Below are 23,823 nucleotides of genomic sequence, written 5' to 3' on the forward strand. Positions count from 1 at the left end.
CCTCCAGAGGTCCCTTCCCACCCCAGCCATGCTACAACTCTGTGATTTTGGTTAAATCTTTATGACTTTTGTCAGATTAGAAGATCAAACTAAATGATGGCTAGGGGCAACAAAGCATACATTAAATTAAAGGGCAGCAGCAAGAAGAAAATAGCCAATGACTGTTTACATTAGGAACCACATAAAATATTCTTTGAAACCCTTACGTTGTTTTTCAAGACTTGGTGGAAACTAAGAATTGATCAGGCAATTTCCAGTGTATTATCTTCCAAATTAGAAAAAAAAAAAAAAAAAAAAAAAAAAGAGCAGATTAGTTATAGCTCAAAATTTTTGCAGGGATGGGAGTTTCACTTAATATTGTGCTGAGAAGTAATTCAAATAGTTTGCAGTCGAAGGTGGGACGTCTGTCCAGAACCCTGCCACAACAGGACAAAGCTGCTGTGAAAACACCAGAACCAGGAGCCCACTGAAGGGGACAAGAGTTCTCCCCCAGTTTTCCCCAGTACAGCGTCTTTGACAGGACAGGACCAGAGGTAAACTGCCCCCCAAGTTACTCATTACATAACAGTACATTGCCAAATAAATGTGCCCAGGGACAGCAGCTGCCCACCCCAAGCACTGGGGGAATCATTTCTAGTTCTCTGAATGCTGTTCTCTGAGGCATTTGTATCAGGAACACAGAAGGTCTACCAAACTTAGGATTTTGTCCATGTTTCTACGATCTTTCTGAAGCCCCACTGCTGAATTCAGGTCAGCATTAAATGAAATTATAAAAGCATTTAAGGTTTTAGCACTCAAGAAAGTGGAGTAAAAGCTTAAAGACAGCAAAACCCAAAAGCAATCTGAAGCACATAAACCAGAAGGTAAATAAAAAGGAACAAATGCCTGCATCTCACTTCAGTGAAAGTTTGAAGTATGGTTTCCAAATATTGGAATTTAGAACTGACATAGATCCCACTAGCTCATAAGTTCACAATTGTTAGAGATGTGCACATGCTCTGAAAAGCCATGCAAAAAATAAATCTGATACAGTTCTCATTGGTGAAATGAAAGGGGTTTTGCTTAAATTCACAAACATTTCAAGAAAGCCAATCAAATGGAATTTGAAACTCTGCATGTAAATTCAGATCTCTGCTGAGAGTAGAAAGGAAAATTTTCATCTAAAGGACAGCTGTTGTGGAGTAGTTGAATTCCAAGCCTCCATTTTTTGATGCTTACAAGTACTTTGTTAACCACAACAGCACATGCACGATGATGCTCAGTAGCAGCACAAGACAAAGAAAATCTGCTACCATTTACCATAATGTTTTCTATTTTAACCACAAAGTCCAGATGTTGAACTGCAGATTTCATTGTGCAGCAGCTGCAGATGGCTGTGCTGCGCTCCTGAGGCAGTTCAGCGAGCAGCTGTGAGGTCCCTCTGGGGCTGCCACACGCTTACAATGCCTATGGGTTTCTCGGTCTGCTGTCTTTTTTGCAGGCTATTTTAAGTTCGTCCACCTTTGTGCTTGACGCTGACTCCTCCTTTCCATTTGGAAAGAAGGTTATGAGCAAATACTTCTTGATATCTGTGTGGGATTCTTTTCTGTGTGATAATTTTACTGGGTACTAATCACTTCATCACCTCTTGGTGCTCTTGTGGGTATCCCCACAACACCCCCCTGCTCTCTCCAGGCCACGTGCTGCTGCCTAGCCTTTGGCCAGAGAACACACTGAATGCCTGAATGGCTCCAATTTTACTAATGAAAAGCACATCTTTGTATCTACTTTTCTAGAAAGACAGAAGAAAACCACAACAGATTTCCCAACTGAAGAAAACGTTTTGTTGGCATCATAAAAAAGCACATGACTAATTTATATAGGTAACTCTAATTTATCCAAATAAAATTCTACGCCAGTTCCAGTCCTTGCCCAGCCAGTCCCAGCCTATCAAGAACTGCTCCTCCCTGCTCTAAGATCATAAGGGACTACATTCAGATTTTCCCTGCCACAATTACCTATTTGAAATGTTTCAATTGCTTTCTTCATGAACTGTTTAGAAAACTGAGTTTTAGCAGCACTTCCTGGCAGGCATCACACCGTATTCCTTCTAAGGATACTGCACATAAGCCCTTTTAGGAGCAAGTCAAAACAAAATCCATTCCTCTAGACCCCTTTTTGAGGACAAACAGTTTTGCTAAGGAATCCAGCAAACAAAGGAAAGAAAACCCCATCTAAAGGAAAAAAAAATATGGAAGAGCTGGCTCATTGAAAAAGACCCAAAGAAGTCAAAGTACATTTCAAACAGATTTAGCAAGCAGATGACAGCTGGGACAATCACATCATGCTCTGCAGCAGACCCACGACTCTGACACTCCTGAGAATATCACGTCAGCACTTCAGGTGATCAGGATTTCAGTCCTGATCAGCATTTACAGAAGCTGCTGGGCCCACCTTACACTGCTTTTGAGTATAAACAGCTGGAAAATGAGCACTAATGGATGCTCCCACCAGTGTGAAACTCAAACAGTTGAAGCCAACAAAGAACAAACAAATATTGACAAGAAAAATACTGGTGGAGAACTATCACATTTCTAATGATTTATTAAGCAATGCAAGGCATAAAAGCTACAGACCATTTCAAACCCAATTTGCTGCTAGGCTAATATGCGTACATGTACACAAGTGGTAAAGGTCAAAGAACTGTCATCCTAGCAGGAAAAACGTTAGCTACTGGGGAGAATTTTGGTTTGCTGTAGCAGCATTGTTTACACATTTTTAAAGGACTTGAGCTAGCTTCTAGTCAGGGCAACAAAATTACTTTTATCAGGGGCAGATCCACTTGGAGCCTACTCTTGCACTTACCAGCATAGCTCAGTTCAGCACAGATTTGGGGAGATGCATTTGGTGATTGAAGTCTGATATACAATAAACCCCAAATTATCAGGTGCTGCCTGCATCCAGTGACCTCGGTGAATAACTCTGTATAGGCAGAGGTCTTGACCTCTCCCATGAGATGAAATTTACAGATAATAGGAAAAGCAGATACAGTATTGGCCATGTAATCTGTTTCTCAAAACACCTAACAGCCCAACCAAAGAAGGCTGTAAAAAGAGTTGTTAATGACAACTCCAATTTGCCTTATTTAAAGCAAGTAAAGATCCTACGTTCAGGAGGGACTATACGAGATTGTATTTGTACAGAAGACAAAGTACGGCATGTTTTATAGATCATAAATAGTGAAGTATCATTCTTCATTAAACTCTACCAATTTTACATTCATACAGCTTCCCAAAATAAGGAAACTGCACAGCATCACTCCAAACAAGCAAAGGTCTATCAACAGATCTGTAATTGAAGCAATCATAGTACCAGGCACAATGCAAGCACAAGTTCATGCATAAGTATTGTGCTGCTTCCTAAATCACCCAGACTGTCCGCCAGGAGAAAATTGATAGCAGGTTCTCAGGACCACCAGCTCGGTTCAACGTAGGGCAATTCTACACTCCGTTACCATCACACTTTCAGAAACACCTCCCAGCATGGCAATGATGTTGTCCTGTTACACTGGGGGAAAAAAAATACTGAAATATTTATCAAACGAAGCCAACTTTCTTAGCAAGAACTAATCTCTGAGTAGTAAGAGCTTCTCTGCCTTCATGTGTAGCCGTGCAATTTGCCTGGAGAAGGTCCAACAAGTTGATTTTTTGAGGAACACAAGTTATTTACTATGACAGACGAATAGCAGCCCCTTAGGGTGTGTTCTTGTCCCACTTCAGTCTACAATCACTCCTCCTGACTGCAAAGGTGCAGAAGCAAACTTTGGGGCAAAGCATAACCTATATGTGAGCAGAATTAGATCTGCCAATGACCTGAAGACATTTTAACACTAACAGGACCTGACTTCAACAGTATAACTGCTTCTAAACATGATGAAACTACACTTAAATGAACTGCACTTTTTTCCCCACCACCTTTTTGCCTTACATTGATGTCAAAGTATTAAAACTTAACTCAATTTTGGAGGCTGTAGAGCAGCAGTGGAAGCTTTACCATTGGCTGTCTGGATCTGATGCTTTTACCAAGATTCGGACAGTGACAGGATCTGGTCTTGCAGGAAACCAATAATTAGTTTCCATTTCACTGGGATACTCGTACCTGAACAGTATTGCCAAAGAGTTCAGAGAACAAAACATATCCCTGTTTGAAGCATTAATAAAATTAATGCAAAGAACAGAAAGGAAAAGAAGAGCTTCTCTCCTCACAGCACCCAGATCTTCTTTCTCCATCCAGCATACTAAAGGTCATTTCCCTGACCAAAGGTTTTCTCGTCATCTTGCAAGTCAGTTTAAAAATGACAGAAGCCAAAATAACATCTAGATCTCTTTGCTTAGCTGTCTCCTTTTGCTGGCTCTCCAGACGAAGCCCAAAGGGAAAGCAGCATTCCTGCATTCCTGTCCAATCAGCACTGTCTGCAAATGCACTTGCAAAGGGAGAGACAGCAAGCACATCCTGACTTACAAACAGAGCCCCAGCATATTTCAGCAGCACCCTTAACCAGGCCCTTTTAGCAGACCTCTGGTACCATCAGAGCCCGTTTTCAGCCAGCACCTGCAGCTGAAGGAGGGAATCCTAAGATCTGATCCTTGACAAAGAGTCTTTGCCACAGCTGAGCAGCACCTTAGGCCTGCCTTCCTGATGCTGAGTGACTGAAAATTTCCCAGATCCTAGTTATCTTCCACAAGTGGGGCATAAATAAATGCGCTGCAAAATTTAATCCACAGTATGTACTCTTCCTGGAGTCAAACAGTCAGACGATAAATATTAGATGACAAAGAACATACACCTCAGTTCTAATCTCAAAGCAACCTTCCACCTCACTAACGAAGTCGTATCAAATCAGCCCTGCATTCATTAGGACAGTTGCATCAACAGACAGCAAGTGTTATATAAAATTTCTTAGATAAGCTCAGACAACATTCTGGCACTTGTTTACTTCATTTTAATTAACGAACAGACTAGTTGGAAGCCGATGTAAACATAACCAACCTCCACATATGCCCTATCTTTCAGAACAGCTGAATGACGAGACCTGCAGGAGCAACCTCCATCCACGCTTGCTTCAGTGACGGGTTCACTGCTCTGCCACTTTGAAAATGGAAGGGGACACATTTCTGTGTGGAAAGAAGAAAGCCAGCAAGTAGTAAAGGTGCGTCTGACAGGCAGAGAAATTCACCTCTGCACCCAGGAAAGAAATGGAAGGGATCATACTACAGATACCAGTCTTCGCCTGTGTCACAAATGAGCCAGGACTGGGGCTTCAGAGTCTCTCTGCCCAGCTGAATAGCTATTTCTGCAACTCCCAAGCAACACTAGAGACTAAGGATAATCAAACTGTATTAGCCTGGTCATGCTCAGTCTGGAGTTTCTCCTGTCACTTTTGGGGGTTTGGCCAAACTTAGATTATGAAGAAATCTGGTAAGGCATAAGATATTGAAAGTCAAAGATGCATTTTGTTGATGCTCTGTTTACATCCAAGAGACTCAGATGAGGATTTGATGTTCCCTGACACATGCCTGTAGGTGTGTAGCAGCATTCCCCTGGAGCTTTTCCATTTTGTCAATCTGACATAATCTGGACGCTGACAATTTCATCATAGAATAACGTAGATTGGTGCGCAGTCTGCACAAGAATTAAATCCACACCGTCACTACCTCTACATCTATGTGGTTATCGAAAAAAACATTTTTTCAGACATCATTCTCAGATTCCAGGAGCAAATTATGGAGATACAATTAATGAAATTATTTAAAGAAAACAGAAACTCGATTATAGGCTTCACATTGTGTCTCAATTACACTGCTTAGGTCAGACTTCTCAGGTGTTAATAGGATTGTTAAAACAAAGAAAATGAACAAGTGAAGGAAAAAAAAAAATCAACCAGGCACAGTCATAATGCTCATAATTAGCACCTTTGTTTTACTGAAGGTATCAGAAAGCTTCAATAGCAGTGTAGTTGAGCATCAGAGAGTTTTCAAACACACAATTATAATAAAAGGAAAAACAAGAAATTCAAAAACAATGTGCTATATTAACTTGATATTGCCATGGTAAACAGTTTTACAATTTTGTAAGAAAGGTTAGAAAGAACACAAGTTACCATGGTACCATTGTTCCTTCCAGCTTCATGTTTTCAACACAAAGTGAATACATTAAAGGCAACATGGAGCTGTACTTTCTGCACTGCAAACTCATTCATCCTTTTCTGTGGGAAACCGCAATAACCAGCAGAGGATTTTTTTTTCCAGAGTTTCTTTGCTCACAGAAGTCGCCAGCTTGTTATTCATAATTCATTATCCTTTCCACCATTTGAAAATGAAATCATTTCTGTGGTACCTGGATGCAGTTTTCCAAGGTAACTTCAGACAGAGCATCTGAACCAGATTTTGCTTTTGGGTGTGCTGCTGGAGAATGGATGTCTGGATGTCTGATCTCAGCTCAGATTAGCAGCAGATCTACTGCTTATTCACTTGTTCAACAGCAACAAAAACCTTCCAATTAGGAAGCGTGCTTCTGTCACTTTAGATGGACAGCGCTAGAGAGGCAGCTCAGAAAATGAGAGAAGAAAGCGTGTCATACGGTATTTAAGCAAAGGAGACAAGCGAACATTGCCAAGGCCTTTTAGGACTCCTACTGAGTCTTTGTGAGAAGCTGTCTCTCTTCACTGACCTGTTACCAGCAAGTGTTTTCCTCCCAGCTGTACAATCGGCTTCCTGCCTCCACTGATTACCTCTAGCCTTCTGGCCACTTCCAGCACCCCAGCCCTGCTTCTATTCCCAGAGTCCTTGCAGTGCAGAGAAGACTTGAATTTGGGGTGTGTGTGACATATTGAGATGTGACAAAGGCACAGCCAGGACTGCCTTGTGTACTTGCTGAAGTAAAATGGAAATTCTTCAATGAGTGAGAAATCGATACATTAAAAGAAGAAAACAAAACAACAATCAATCAAAAAATCCAGCCTGGAGGTAGCTACTCATTTATATGGAAATACAGATTGGTTTTGTCACAAAGAAACATTAGATTTCATAGGTTCCCATTATGAGCATACTTCATTTGCCATTACTATCTGCTCACCCGCCTGAATGAACACAGGGGTTAACTGCCAAGATTTACTCCCCAAATATCATACACGAACTGCCTCATGGTCATAGCAAGGCTGTCATCTGCCACATCCAGGAGGAAATGCCACCCTGCTGCTTGACAGGAGCAAATTAAATATCATCAAGCCTCTTCCTGTCTTAGTTACTGTGCTCATGTCACTTGAATAAATCCTGCAAAACATATAAAGAAGAAAGTCAGCTTGCTTCATGCTGTGCCCAAGGAGAACTCCAGACTGAGCTACGGGGTGACCTCACCCATTGGCATGCCCTTCTCCTTCGCAGCAGTGCAGTCTTTTCCCCTCTGCACATCCCATTGCCTGGTGGTGAGAGAACTCTACAAGTTTCACCTCCACATCATTCACATTGTTTCCCTGACCATTGCCAGGATACACCCCCACCTAAAAGACCGGACTTTCTACCATTCAAAGTAGCAGAAATTCATCATTCTGGTTCAGGGCAGTGCCCAAATCAACCTCGCTGGCACTGCTACCAGCCGTACTACCAGCACACGCTACACTCGCCTCAGAGCCTCCCTAAGAGGAAACAATTGCAGCTCTGTGGTCTGTGGGCGCTCACCAGCTTCCCTAGCCTGCAAGTTGCTTCCCCACCAGGGACAAGCACACAGCTTGAACCTGCAGAGGGACATCAAGAACTCCCCTCTTCCAGATCAGGCTCAATACAGGAGACTCATCCACTTACAACCATGCCTTTTCAATCCAGTGCTGAAACATAAAGAAAAATCAAAGAAACAGAAGCTGAGATATACAAGTAGAGGACAATATATAATCCTTTATCTTATACCTATCTAACCAAGTTTATAATTGCTTGCTATTATCTAGGTATTTACTTGATCCCAACAGTCTTGCCCCTTGGGCAGGCAAGCAGTGGGCATAAAACTGACAGCTGCACAGATACATAAACATTTAAATTACGTATCTTGTAGAGGAGCTTTTATACAAGACAGAAAATCATGCATACGTAATGAGATGTCCTTTGCACTCTGGTCCATGACTGTTAGTTGTATTACCTTGGTAGCACAGGCAGTGTGATTACTCTAGTGCTGCAGCCAAAACTTGCAGCAGAGCCAGCTGTAAAACATCCCACTCCTTCTTCTGCTCCTGCAGCAGCTACGTCTGTAGCGATTATTTGCACGTCACCTGCATCAATTGCTATCAATGACTATATAATGGATTATTACTTCATGTTCTTACATAAATAAGGTTTTTACCTCCTTAAGAAAATGGGTATTTTTGCCTAGGTGGAAAGCATTAGACATTAGCCGGGTCCCCTATAAGAAGAGCTGATCTGCCATGACAATTTCATTTACCTGCCATTTGGAAAGATTTTTTAACTTGATACCACATTCACACAGGTAAGAACAGTGGAGCCTGTTGTTCTAACTCAGATACCTCAAGCAGAGCATGTTTATTAAGGGTTTGCAGGATCATAGCATAGATAAGTTGATGCACACCGAAGAATAGCTACATCAAGGAAGAAACTATCACTTTTAGCTGCTTAAAAAGAACAATATACCATCTTCACACCGATTTACTCCCATACAATACACTAGGAAGGCTTCCTACCTAGAAAGTGAATGCCCACAAGAAAACGAGTTTTTAGCCCCAGGTTTGAGATGCTGAGAACACGGAGTGCTGAACCCAACAATCTGCTCTCTCCTACAACTCTCCACTCTCTTATTACGTTCCTTCTCCCTAAGCAGCGTGCACAAAAAACATCTAAAGGGAACTGGCTTAATTAAAAACTCAAGGTACGATTTCAAAGATTCCTCCGAGCAGGGTGCCTCTACCTTACGCACCTTCAGTGGGAGTTCAGTACTGCATTTGAACCAAGCCTCCTCCTGAAAGTTTTTAGAAACAAGAGGTTATTTTGGCGCTTTGCCCAGGCAATGCAACCTCCTGGCCCGTAGCAAGGAGTTTTGCTGAAAACCAGCATTTTTTTTTTTTCCAAACACAGAGCGTGGCAGCTGAAGGCTGTTAGCATCCAGCAGCCGGGGGTTTTCACACACCTCTGCATGGGGGTGGGAAGCTGTGAGCCCCCACACTCTGAAGGAGTGCAAAGCCAGCCAGGTTAGCCCTGAAACAGCTGCTCTGCTGAAGCAGAGGGAGAACAGCAACTTGCAGGCACTCCGAGCGTGGCAGGGAGGGGACCTGAAGGCAGAGAAGCACAGCCACAGCCCCCCTGCTGCAGCTCACAAAGATGCTGCTAGTTATGGGAACCTGAAATAAAATAAATTAAGCAAGCAAAAAAATAAATAAAACGGGCTTTGCTCCCAGCACATAACTTGCCCCAAAAGCCCATGAACCACTGAAGGCTCGGAAACCACCGGGATGAGCTTCAAATCTCTGAGAGCTGCCTGGGACAGAATTTGCTTACGTGCTACTGTGAGCAAAAAAAGCAGCAGGGAAAAAAAGAAGGGGAAGAAAAGGGTGCTGAGTTCTTTGACTTTGCATTAGAAACACCACTGCTCAGTGTGCCTTCTTCTCTTCCATGAAACTTCCATAGTTGTGTTTTTTTTTTTTGTTCTATAAAAAAAGTGGTGAAAATAAACACCGGCACCTTGTTTTTATTTGTAGTGACAAGAACGTGCTGTCAAGCTGCAATTAGGGCGATACGCATTCATCAAGGAGGAACCACTGAGAACGCTGCAAAATAGCCCGAGGCTTTTTACTGTACTTTCCATGCCTATCATACAAACGCTATGCGTCAACCGGGCTTGGAACTGAAACAGTCTTTTAGAAATTGATTGTTTCTCATTAGCATATCCTCATGTCGGTAATCAACATCAATCAACTTAAATCAAATTAATTCTCCATGTGTTCAGTTAAAATGTGTACCGTATGCTGGCTGAAACGTACACCAAACACAACTGTGCTGCTGCAGAAAGCTTCCAACAGCAACGTTGGGTCAATTGCCATAAAAAACCCCTCCTATAACTGCTCTCGGCCAGCCCTATGGAGCTCCAGGAGATCCATTACCTGACCTGCTGGAATTGGTCAGCAGCGACCCATCGGAGCACGTGCTGCCTCCTCTGGGCCCAATCAAGGGTTAAAGCCCAGAGTTCAGTCTCTGATCAAACACCTCCTCCCAGAAATTGCAATTCGCAGGGCGCACCTGGAGCCTCAGCAGCGTCTGCAAGATTTACATCGCGGTATTTAGAGTCATCACTTACTCTACCAAGTTAGACATCTGGCTGCTGTCAAATTTTCAAGGTATGCCGAGCTGGAAGGCACCTGCCTACAATACCAACTACTTTTAACATTATTTCTGTTGGTCAGGAGCCTCCATGGGGAAGCCACAGTGAAGAGGTGGTGAGCAGCCCGTGCTGGGGGCGAATCCCCACAGGGGGGACCAGTGCCCAGGGCCAGGACCAGCTGCCTGCATTGGCCCTACAGCCATCCCTCTTGCCTTCCTGAAGAAGCTGGGCAGGCAGCCCCTTGCAGATTTGCAGTTGGTTTTTAACCCCATAGTTTAGCTGCCGAATTGGTATCAGACACAGGATTGCATGCCGACAGCACCTTCATGGGATGTGGAGAGCTGAGCCACCCAACAGGCCTCTCCGCAGCCCCTACCGTCCTCAGCCTCACTACCACAACTGCTGACAAAACCAGCTGCCGTGGACTGCTTGAAGCTGACTGGGAAGCAGACACACGGCCCTTTTTTGCATTAAATCCATTTCAGTTATATTAATGTCCCTGTCCTAACTTGATTTCAAGTGGCAGAAAACCTTTGCTTGCCTCTCCACTCTCCTTACTAGAAGCCTCAATTTGCACTCGCTTAGAGGACTTGTTTTTTTCTCAGTTGATCACTGTCATATGCCTTCCTAAGTGTGTCAAGCAAACAGTATTAGAAGAGATTCATAAATGCTAAACCTCTAAGAAGCTTAGGAATGAGAAACATAATCGAGTGTCACTGCCTGAGGCAGAAGAGTTGTTCAGGAATCCTGATACGGACCAATTCAGCACAGATGCATTTTTATGCTGGTTAACCACAAACAAGCAGCTTCGGGAAGGAGAAAGCCTTCTTCTCTGCCTCTGTGCTCAATCACCAAGGGCTGGAGAAATTGCCGTGCCATCTCAAAGCAGCAGCTGGAGTCCTTCAGCACCTGGTCCTCAACTGTGCAAGCTTCTGATCAAACCAGAGACCAGATGTTTCAGCACAGACACAAAATGGCAGTGAAGTACAATTATGTAAAACCTCACCAACGGGGGAAGCATTTTCCTACCTTGGCAGCCAATCCTTAATAAACCAGCTGGTGGTGAACCTCCTTTTCGTGTGGAATTGAAATGCTGGAACTTCTCCTCCTCCTTTCTCCTGTGCGTGTGCTGTGAAGGACCATTCCTTTCACAGGTCCGTGCCTTGCTAAGACTGCATGCTGGGACTGTAAGATGCCCCCTGACCATTCATGGTTAGAAGTCTTGGAAACCCTCTATCATTAGGTACATCAGGCAAGTTCTCATTTACCACTTGCTTATCATTTTCAGTCAAATTATCTACCATCACAACCCACCTCTCCCTTTCTATGGCAACCAAGGAGCTTTGGCAGAAGAAGGACTGTAAATTGATGGGGATTGGTCCCCTCCCAGCCAGAGCCTTCAGCGGGAGACAGGGAACACCCAACTTCATCGAAGAGGCTCACTCGTCCCCCCCACACCTGCCCTGGCAGCAGCTCCAGATCCCAGGGCTGTTGCTCATCTGTGTTTCTGCTCACAGGGTGCTGTGCAAAGGCTTCAGGAGCCACAGCCTCTTCCCTTGCATTCTTCTCACCTTGAAAGCAGAAGTACATTTTGCACCACGTAGCTAGTCAGCCCCTATTGATTACTTTCCTGCTGAGCTCCTAGTGGCCACCTGCAGGTAAATCTAGCCTGTATTTAATCCCTAAATTTGAAGTTAGGTTTCTTGTTTATTTTTGTAATGGCTATGACTGCAATTTTTCTGACACAGGTACATGCAATGCCACCAATCTGTAAAGTGGCTTCCCATAACAATCTGCCAAAAGGGCTTCTCCCAGCAGCAGAAAACACCTGAACACAGCACTACAGATGACCTGGTGGAGGCATTCACGTTGCTGCCCTAATCTAGTTAACCAGCAATCACGTTACCTTGCTCCTTCAGTACCTCTGGGTTCACCTCAATTCACTTTGGTCTCTCTGAACTCGACACTTCATCTGCTGCTGTAAGATGCTCTCCAAAACAGAGTCTGATTTTGCTGGACATCTTCTAACTCCTCTTTCACCAGTGGAAGCGTACCTTCAGTCAAAGCACATCTCTAGACTCAGCGTGATCACTGCAGGACTATTAACAAACAATTAAACACAGACTTCCAGTGAACTGTCTGAACAGAGTTGGGATAAAGTATGCAACAAGTCTGTGAGTTATCTGTCACTCTGAACTGCCACATTCATTACTGCCAAAACAAGCACCACATAAATGAGTTATGCACTGATAACTAATAACGAATGACTTCCTCGTGGTTTCTTTTCCCTTTTGTCACCTTTTGCATCTCACTATATCTACAGAAAGTTTCAACAGCATCATGGGTACCTCAAGGGAGGCTGTAGCGAGGTGGGGGTTGGCCTGTTCTCCCACGTGCCTGGTGACAGGACGAGGGGGAATGGGCTTAAGTTGAGCCAGGGGAGTTTTAGGTTAGATGTTAGGAAGAACTTCTTCACTGAAAGGGTTGTGAGGCATTGGAACAGGCTGCCCAGGGAAGTGGTGGAGTCACCATCCCTGGAAGTCTTCAAAAGACGTTTAGATGTAGAGCTTAGGGAAATGGTTTAGTGGGGACTGTTAGCGTTAGGTCAGAGGTTGGACTCGATGATCTTGAGGTCTCTTCCAACCTAGAAAATTCTGTGATTCTGTGATCAAACCAATATGAACACAGAATCTACAGGCATTTAACTTCAAGAACAGTATTGCTAATTGCTTTCAAGAAGTTAAATGTTGCATGTTATCAAAATAATTCTCAAGACATATTGATATTCATGACTCCTCTTTACTTTCAAAATTCATTTATCTCCCAAACGCAGTCAAGGAAAATCTCCAACAGGTCCCAAGTTTCTGTTCACAGAACATACTTTGCAATGCTGCTTTAAGGGAGGAATCCTGTGAGGAATCCTGCAAAATTAGAGCTGGAAAACTGAATTGTATCGCAAGTTGATAAAGCAGAAAGCATGCTGATATTCATTTTAGTCACTTCGAAACAATTTTGTTTAAATCTGCTGAAGGCAAATTTCAGCGTAAAGTATGAAAGCTCAAGATCATCTCGTTACTACGATGAATGCCTATTACAGCTCCAGTTGGGACTATTGCCTTCATTTATAAAAACACAATTTCTGTTCCAACAACAGAATTAGCATAAGTGCCCTTACAGTCTCGCTCCTAAGATCTGTCAACTATATCTTCTTTCTTATTTCAATCTGAGATTGACGTCAGCAGCATTCACAACCTTTTGAGAACTCATTCTCCAGTTTCTACTTAATTTGATGTCTCAGAACATTTATGACTCACAAAACTTGGTGCTTAAAGCTTCGGGGCACAAAAATGGAAAGAAATCCAAAGGGAAAAAAGATTGCATTTAATATAGTAAAATAATAGTAAAGAGAGCCAGAGAAAATATAGTCAGGTGCTATTTTTAGCAAGGGCTGTGCTGTAAGATAAAGAAGTGCAATTTTCCCTTTCATTACTCAATAAAACAAAGAAAAACAATTTTCTTTTCCATTCATTACTCAGTGAATGAAGAGGTCAGTCATAAAAGCAATGTTAAACGCAGACGATTTCTGCAGCAACCTGCAGTAGCTGGGCGATACTTTGGTACCATCAAAGAACCAGAGAATCAAGGCTCTCAGCAGAGAGCGTGCATCTGGCCCCGTAGAAAGCTACTCGGCAGTCAGAAGTCACTGCTGGAAACAGCTCCAAATTGCAAGTATGAATTCAATATGCAATCTGTGCTGTGCAGAAGTGCAAAACTTGAGATTTCTAAGGAATAAGAGGTAGGAGATAATCACTGATGATGTATCTCCAACACGTTTCATTCTTGCAGCCCCCTGCCCTTTCCTCTGCAGACAGACAGGCACCCTGCATCCTCAGGATGAAGGGAAGACCATGCTGATGGGGAGATGTGTTCTCCTCACAGGGAGAACATGTTCTCTCCCATGGTGGTCCCTAGTTCCAAAGCTACATCTGTGCAAGTTCACCTCTGGTGAAAACTGAACTACCCCTCCTTTTCTGAAAGGCGAACGCCAGTTATACAAATCCCTCAAGTCTTGACACAATAAAATTAACCTTCGTATTGTTATTAATCAAGAATTTAATAAATAAGATCTTAAAATTTACATGTCTTGGGAATCTCTTCATTTAAAAAATGGAGATCCAGTGAGTCATGACTCTGAGAAAGTCACTCAGCATCTCCCTTTGAGGGACTATTTTGAACAAATGCTTTATTGAGCAGACAGATTTTAGTGGAACACACATGACTCACCTGTGGTATGAAGGCAATTAAATCTATATCAAATTTCTTCTATCTATAAAATAAGTAGATAAATTAGAAGTGAAAATCCCCTGCTTCTCATATTTCCCAGTAACAGTCCCAGAGCAGTTAGCAAATATGATAACCTGGATTTATTCTCAATTTCCTGCACGAAAAAATATTAAAAAAGAAATCAATGCTGCAATGCTTCTTGGACATGCAGAGTACAGTTAAAAACAAAAAAAAAAAACAAACAAAAAAACAAAACAAAACAAAAAACCACCAAGAAGGCCACGTTGCATGGATTCTGACATTATAACCAACAAATCAAATACTACCTCTTTTCCCTTAGGTCATAAAGGGATGTTCTTTTAAAGAAAAAAAGAAAACCAATCCACACACTGCTTCTTTTAATCAGCGAGCCGACTGCACCGACTCTCTCGCCGTTACAGGATAACATAATATTGTACATTTGGAGGGCACGTTTTCAGCCAGGAGGAAGGGCTGCCATTCCGGGAACTCTGAAACTCTGAAGATCTCAGTAGGAGTAAAAGAGGTGCAAAGGTTTGGTACTTTCAATCAGAGTGAATAAACATCTTGTATGAAGTTAGTGGAAAATAAAGTTCCCTGTTCTGGTTAAGCACCCGAACTTTGCAAATGGTATGAGAGGTGCCTACCTCGCCATCGCTCAGCACCTTCAGGTTTTGACACGACACTGGAGCACCTGCGCCTCCCCACATCCCCGCCACACAGAGGGTTCCTACAGCCCCCGAGCGACTCGGAGCCAACAGCACAGCGGTACGGGTACTGTTGGGGCTAAGTTAGAGCCGGGTTCTGCCAGTCCCACTGCTTCGGGGGAAACTACCCATCACAATAGCAAATGTCTGGGAGACCAAGACTATTTCTGCACTTAGGTGAAAAATTATTCAAATTAGTTTTGCCACCCACGACACCATGGATGGGTTCTGTTGGATTTGTTCCCTTTAGATTTCATGCAGTCTCTTGATAGATTAATGATGTAGTTCCCATACACATTTAGATTAGACTTTTAGTAGAAGATCTGAAATAATTTTATCAATCTCCGAGGCCTCAGAATGATGGCCACAGCTTTGAATGTGATAACGTTGAATAGGGAGAATGCTGTATATGTACTTCAGAACAGCAGCAAGTACATCACAGGGGCAGACCTTTGTGCAGATTCTTCCTTTTCCCCCTAAATAAATCATTAGCCAGCACAACTGAGGTGGGGGGAATAAAAGATTAATTTTACACTTCCAAATCCTGTAGCCTCAGGGAAGACTAAGCAGTCCTCACAAATTTACCTCATTTAATATCTTTGCAGTAGTGACTTTCCCTGCATGCTATTTTCAAGATGATGGGTATTCCTGTAAAAAAGAGATGCATTTTAGCTAAGGGTTAGGAGCCTTAAACAGGCGTAGATTTTTAGCTGTCACATAATTATAGCACAACAGTTGGGAAGTTCAGTATAGAAATACCGTTCATCTAGGGCACCGAGTTCCTATTATCAGCCAACCCAATCAAGTCCCTTCTGTACTTTACACCACATTTCACAGTTAGTTAAGCAACCTAGGAAGCAGCTTTGGTCAGGAAGGGTGTACAAAAACAGGCTGAAGAGCTCTGCGAAATGCCTGGTTCCTCATCCCTGGAAGCACTCAGCCCAGACAACCACCACCTCGTAGGAAGGCCGGGATCCAGAGGGGTTTTGTGCTGCCACAGACATGTTGAGGTGCAGTTTCACCCCTGCAGGGCCCACCCCTCCTGAATTTTCTGCTCTGGGCCACTCCTCACTCCTTGCAAGGCAGCACTTACGGGCACTGCTTCTCTGGCGCTTTCCACTGCAATTAACAGGGGAAGTTTAATTTATTACAAAGGTGTTGGCTTTCTGTTGGTGTTTTGTTTGTTTGTTTTTTCTCCATTTGTTACTTCTATTAATTAGAAATCCTAATACAAATTTAAAAATAACAGACAGTCCTGCTTTGGCTCCACTCCCATTTTGTGCCAGTTTTCACCCCATTCGCTTGCAGGCTCAGGGCAGGCCAGGACCGTGCAGTGGGGTCATGTACATGAGCCCTCTCTTCCCAGAGCCCGCGCTGCCTCCAGAAGATGAAGGTGGCACAGCTGTGTTCATGTGAAGCTGGGCATAAACTACATTAGGCTTGCTGCAAGCCCCCTGCCGTACCAAGCATAATCTTCCTGGGTTTCAGACAAAGCATCTCCCCTCTGTTTTACTGCACCGCTGCCCAGCTGAAGGCTCCAGGCTGGGCTACTGCAGCATTAAACCCTACGGATGACCCAAGCCTGTCCTGCAGATCCTCCAAGTTTCCATCAGTGTAAGAGATCAGCATCACATCTAAAAACCTTCCTTGGTTTTCTTCCTGTTTTTCTATTAACTGTTAGCTCGGTGTCTTTGGGATTGTAGGCAGGAGAAAAGAAGGCTGTAAATCCAAACACTTGATGGCATTTCAGTTTCTGAACCTTAAATTGTACTTAAGTTCCTCTGTCTGATGGCTGCACACAGCCAGAACTCGCTCCCTGACAATCATAAACAAATTCCCACAGTTCTTGCAAGCAGCGATTTCTGAAATAACACATTCCCAGCGACGTATGACACAAGCCTTCAGCCTTGGGCATCTTAAAAATAACATGGAAATCAGCCAGAGACATAGCAGGGCTGGAACCCACACTTAGCATCCGTCCCATTACCAACTGGAACGGGCCCTGCCACGCTGTGCTGCACTGGGGGGGGCATTTTGCAGGGCAAAATGAAAGCAATCCTGCCAATTTCACAAGTCAGCAAGGATCGGGTGAGGGTAGAAAAAAGCATGAGGTCCATCACTCCACTCTGACATGGGAGAGACTTACAAGGCAATCCTCTGCCAGTCCTGCCTGGCTCTAAGTTTCCAGCACTGTTACTCCACGCAACCAGATGATGCACCAGCACGCTATCTTATATCAAAATAGCTCTTCTCTAAAAAGCAAACACATAAATCAACTTTTTCTTTTCCCCAGTTCTTCTTCTACACTCTTATGGACAACTCAATTCTTTCCAGTTCTGTTACAGCTGTACTCTGCCACATCTCTCCTTCCAGTTAACGTGGAAGTGTTTCCACAGGTGCTATCTGATTTCACCTGGAAAAAGCCAGGGGGAGTAACACAGAGCCAAGTGAAACTACAGGAGAAGAGGCTCAGCCTCACAGAAACACGTACAGCACGAGGCTAAAATGCACAGCAAGGATGCCAGTTAGCATTTGGTGGTGATTACAATAATCCAGTAATGCAGAAGAGTTTTAGAACTAAAAACTAAAAAAATCAAATCCCAAACACATTTGATGGGAGTTATTTCTCTTTCTTGCCTCTTAAAAGACCACCAAAACAAGCAGGTACAGGACTTTCCACAGCCTCACAGAGCTCCTTGCATCAGCCCACTGCAGTTCATCACTCGGAGCACTTCTTTTCGGAGCTGGGCAGGGCTCCGTGCACCGCGGGCACTCTGCGGAGCCCGATGCTGTTACCATGGCACTCGGGCACCCAGCAACTTCAGAAAAGCCTCAGCGTTATCGCCACTCTATGGACCAACGGGCAGCAGGCAGCAGCTGGGTCTCTGAACAAGCCATGCAAAAGCAAAAACAGCATTAGGGTGAACAAGCTGCCTGGTAAGCATCCTCTGCGCAGATCCTCTGCACAGTCTCTTTTATTTTAGCACTCTGCCTACAGGAAAAGCAGAGGCAGCATCACATGTGCATGCTCACATCTGCACACACTGCTCTCCCTCTATGGCTTTGCCCTCCAGCACTGATACAGAGCAGCCAGCCAGCAGACTGGCTGAGAAAACACCACCCTGATCCTTCTTTAAGTGATACTCAAAGCCCAGTCGCTGGAGCCTTACACCCCATGAAGTTATGGAGTTACCCCTGCACCCAGCAGGCTGGTGAACCTCTGCACACGCTGTGGTTATGCTGCAGCACAAATGAACTGCAAAAAACAAGTAAGAGTTGTGCTGGGGACCTGTTTGTTAAAAGAAAAACAAACACGGATGATTTTATGTAGTGGAGAGGGAATAATGTCACCACTTCCCTTGCACCAGAAGGATCATCACTCATTTCCCTTTCCAACAAAGGAAAGGATGCTGCAGGGGTACTTGTACAACCCTTCCTCCCCGTGACTGGACGTAGCTCTTGTTTTAGGAACACAGAAGTAGCGGTCAACATCTGGAAGCTTACTTCATGCTGTTTAATGAGACGGAATGATCTCAAACAGCTAGACAACAGAAAATAAGTGAAAATAATAATTCCTACTGTTAAACTTCAAGGTACTCCCAACTGTACTTCAGGGTACAACCTCTCGCATCCCAAAACCAGTTGCTGTGGCCCTGGTTTTTGTCTCTAACTTCAGCCCTTCAGCCTACCCATAGGTGTTGCACGAACACGATGCTGTGCTGCAGACAACACAACGCACAAAAGTTAGAAATGAGACTCAGCTCAATAATTGCATTTTCTCACTTGACCAAAAATACATGCCACGGGTTAAGGATGTGCTCACTTGACACAAATACTGTGAGCAGCCATAGATTTCACACGCTGTACTATCTTGTAACTGATCACAGGATAACCAAGCGTATCTCAATATAGAATGTAGGCATAATGTAGAAGATAAAACTATGAAATAAAATCATAGCAACAGTGATTCTGACCAGACAGGGACAACAGGAAAACATTTGGAGGCACATGACTCTAAGTCCCTACGTAAAATGACAGTCAATCCTACCAGAAAGCACCAAAGTATCTGTTCTGCTTTCTGCTGTAAAAAGCATAACACGCAAAAGGTCAGGAGGCCAGCAACTACATCAGTGGAAGATTTCCCCTTGAAATTTCCCAAGAAAAGCTTTTCCCCTGCTGGGCAACTAGTTAACATGGGCAATTTTTTTCTAGGAAAGGGCTAGCCCTTGGAACCATCAGTAGTTGGCAGGACACGGTGCCTCTGAATGCAATGTTGTAACTCGTTCCATTTTCCTGAAGTGCACCAAACACAGGCAAACACTCCGTACTCCTGGTAATTCTGCGAAGATGTAGCACAAAGATATTACACCTCGCAACGAGATTAAATCCAATGCCGTAAACTGGAATAAATCCAGTGATATCAGAGCTTAGGGTGAAGTTGAATTTGGCCTTCACTGTAACGCAGAGTTATAATGAGATAACAATGGGATTGAGGTGATTAACTATAAACAGAAATAAACCTTCTGTGCCAACTGTTTAACTGCAAACACAGGAATGCCCTGCTTAGGGCAAGCTTAGGCTGTTAAATAAATTCAAAACCCCCAATAAAATCAGCAGAAATACATTTGAGTGGAATAACCAACCATCCGGGTTATTCTTATTTGTAGGGTTTTCTCTCTCTCCCTTTTATCACTCTTTGGAGTCTAATCCCAAAGAACATTCAGAGTGGCACGAGCCAAGTTGTTCCCAGAGCAGGAGCATTACCACTTGAGATATAAGCAAAACCTTGGCTTGAATTACAGACAGTTCTGTATCCCTCCTCTGGTCAGATGTTATGCACTGTGATTTAACGTCAGAAGTGGTGCTTCATGCCCACTCAGCCCTGATGATTTTCACTCCTGGGACCCATTAAATCCTCAGGGCTGCAGAAGAGACGTGCTCCTTACAAGGATCAACCTTGTCTGTTCACCATCACAACTTTGGCCATTTTAGTTCTTTGTCTAAAGAGCGAAGCAGAGAGAGGATCTCACACCAGCTGTGAACCTACTGAGCCGAATCAGACCCATTAGGTCTTCAGAGACATCCATCACTACTGCATCTGTACTCGGAGCTACAGAACTCCTAGCTCTTTTTTTAGAAACAGGTTTTGTGCAAGCATTCAAGTTTGAAGTCAGTGCTTACAAAGAACTTATGAAAAACAGGATGGGAATAGGATGCCAGGGGAATAGATGATTCTCTCATCTGAAATGCATAATTAGCTTCTGGTTAAGTGTGCAATTAACATTAAAAGTTTACAATCAAGTATGATGGCATTCTAAATTTACCTCCATTAAATTTAAAAAAAATGAATATAGTTACCAGTGTTACTTCTTTGAATCCCTTCCTTGTGAGGCGCCCTGCTCAGTAACATCCTGTCTTCCAGGCGAAAACTGACACAAAAAGCTTTTTAAAACACTGCAAGTTTGCCTTGGAGATGGCTACACAGCTTGGGTTTTATTTTGGCTTACACTTTTTTGAGTTGTAATGCTAACTGCCACTCAGCATAATTAGCAGTTGTCATATTTCTGTTGGTAAAAATCCTGCCCACAAAAACAGAGCGATGATGCTTTGTACCCTCTTCCCAGCTGTGCCCAGAAGCTGTAGCACGCGTGTTTCCAACATCCACCAGAGCTCATCTCAGACCCCTACGGATTGCAGCAGTTAAGCAACAGAAACATTTTTGTTAATGGGAAAGAAAAAAGCTGTACTCACCCTAGTAGTTTAAATCTGTTAAGCAACATCTTAAAAAGAAATCGTACTGCAGTCTAAATATGTTGTCTCCATCTGAATATCACATCCTTTTTGCCTTTTAATCTGAAGTTAAATTTAACCTCTCACTGACTTAAAAAGGGGACGGGAAGTAGTTTGAACTGCAATATCATCTGCCAAAGCCTGTACTTAGTGATGTTTGTTATTAACCACACATATATTTATAGCAGTGCAACAAAAATTAAGACATGTAGGGTGTAAAAGAATAAGGAAGAGTAAAGAAATTCCTCGTACAAACTGTGTATTGTAAGTGTTGTGGTGTGCATTATTCTGGGCTCAACACTGCCGCTGATTTTCCATCAGTAAATTTGCGATATGATACAAAGAGCCCATGGGATTAATCTGTACTGGGCCAGCAAGAAGGACAGACTTTGTCCCTCAGCATTTAACCTCAGAGCATGCTGTAGCACAACATTGCTCTAGAGTTCTGCTGTTATTACTTACCACCAATAGACACTGAAATGCACAGAAGAAAAAAAAAATTGATCTTTCATTGTTCTCAGCTGAAACCAAAATCACTTTTATTCATTCACCCTGCTTCCACTTGGATCTGGCCAGAGTGGCCTTGCCTAGCTGCTAGGCAACCTGAGCACCGCATTTAGTAATAACCGAACGCATTTGCTAAGAATATAATAATGCTACCGTTGAGATTTATTTATAATAAAAACCATACTTAGCTGATAATATTATAGCTTTCCTTTCTGATCACTAGGTAGTAACTCTGAGAAAACAGAACCGTTGGTCAAGAAAGTACCTGCATGTATGCCCTGCATACAGAGAGAGGAAAATGAAGCAGCCCCATATAAATATACCATGAGGGAGGTGTTTTATATGGAAGTATTATTACAGATGACAGTGCTATAAAAAAAATTCTAATCCAAAAATTCTATTTATGCAGATACCAGAATATCTGCATAATATTAATATATTTACATTAAAATGTTTTAAATTAGAAGGGATAATTATCCAACCTCATCCAACTACAATGTGAACTTTCTCAGTAAAGGTCATTTATCCCATTTACGTAAAATCACCATTTCAAAACAAGACAGAAGACTTGGAATTAAAACACAACCAACTGATCTTTGAGTTCTTTTTTAAAAGAAAATAAAAGGACAAAACATTATTTTGTATAATTCCTCTCAGGACCATTTTTTTTTACCATTTTGTTCTCTAGAAGCAGAGCTATCATTCTACCTTAAAACCACTACCAATACCTTTGATTGGTGCCATCCCTCCCACTGCCCAACTCGAGAGAAAGAGAGCTTCCTTTCAAGTCTCTTCAACAGAGCAGATGATTTCCTGGACTGCTCAGTCACTAGCACAACTGAGAGAAACCTGATTAAAATATCAATTTGGGTGATTGAGGTATTAATGTCAACAGAGCCAAAGGCCTGCTGATTACATCAAAATTAAACAGAGCAGCACCCTTCTTTGATCTTGACAGCCGGCAGCTTGGCACTTGAAGCGCTATGAGTTTCTCCTACCTTTAAGAAATCCCAGGAGCTCTACTTGGTTGGCACCATGCCCAAATATTCTGCTCTTCTGACCAACACAAAAAGGCAAAAGTAAGTCAACGTAGAAAGCCCCAACGATCACTGATCTTCCTCAATCACAGCACACCAGACATGGTTACTTCCCCTCTCTTGAGATTTATGTGACATAAACCAAGGTTATATGTGCACAGCTCAAGCACCTCCAGCCTGCTCCAGCTGCATACACTTAACAGAGCTCTGCAAGCACCCACAGATAGAAAGAGAGGCAGCTCCACGGAGCAGGGAGCATCTGAGGTTTTCTAGAAGTGCTTTATATATTCTGGGCTTTATACAGAAGTTTGAAGTGGCTAATTTAAACACCTGCAACTTCTCCCTCCCTTAGTTCCACATTAAGCCTGGTTCAGTCAAGTCTTAAAATCAAGCTTAGCAGGTCATAGGTTTAAAAAATGTCAACATAATTGGAAAGTTGCAAGTAAAAGCAGAGCGCTAAGTTGCAGGGTCCCACACTCACAGAAACTCAACAGCAGCTGTAAATCATTTTATAAAGCAATCAGAAAGCAGATCGGTGAGAAATCTCCTCCTTCTTACACACAGAAACAGTTCTGGGATACTGTTGGCCCTCACTGCTGCTTGTAACCTGAAGAATACACGGATATTACAGATATTAGTCTCAGGACAGGCAGGAAGTAAGCAAGCTCAGACACTGTGCTTTTTTTAAAGCAGTACACACAAAGTTGATGGTTAAGGTCCTTAAATCATGACTCACATCAGGGATCCATGCAAGGAACACAGAAATAGAGAAGGAAAGAACACAAGTCACTCTGGAAACTGTCAAGCATTTACATAAACCTTTCATTGAAAGGAAATTTTAAATCAACAATATTGTTGATTAACTCCAGTATTACAGCTCCTACAGTTAGCACACGCTGAGGAATCTGCCTGGCATCTCTTTTTGTAAGAAGTTGAAGGTTATTAAAGCCTTTTTTTCCTGAAATCTTCAAACATTTATTTAAAATTCCTGCTTAATTCATTTTAATCCTGGTATCTTTGAAATATATATATAAAATCATTCACAGTTCTTACTTCTTGCTTTTACACAATTTATTAGAGAATTTGGTGTTCTGAGGCCAAGAAAATCAAACGCAGGATTGGAAGTC

The 23,823-nt window shown here is 42.9% G+C and overlaps 1 protein-coding gene and 1 long non-coding RNA gene across 5 annotated transcripts in view; both read right to left on the reverse strand.

Moving 5' to 3' along the window:
• RAB3B (RAB3B, member RAS oncogene family) overlaps positions 1-23,823 on the reverse strand; it is a 56,014-nt gene that overhangs the window by 20,053 nt on the left and 12,138 nt on the right. The gene's annotated exons all lie outside the window — the stretch shown is intronic.
• Positions 5,473-22,841, reverse strand: LOC311440895. The gene is made up of 2 exons (XR_014695647.1): positions 22,658-22,841; positions 5,473-7,310 (listed from the first exon to the last, which is right to left on the reverse strand). It is a non-coding gene; the product is annotated as an uncharacterized lncRNA (long non-coding RNA).

This window comes from Aythya ferina (assembly GCF_964211825.1).
Source record: "Aythya ferina genome assembly, chromosome: 8".
Classification (NCBI taxonomy): Eukaryota; Metazoa; Chordata; class Aves; order Anseriformes; family Anatidae; genus Aythya; species Aythya ferina.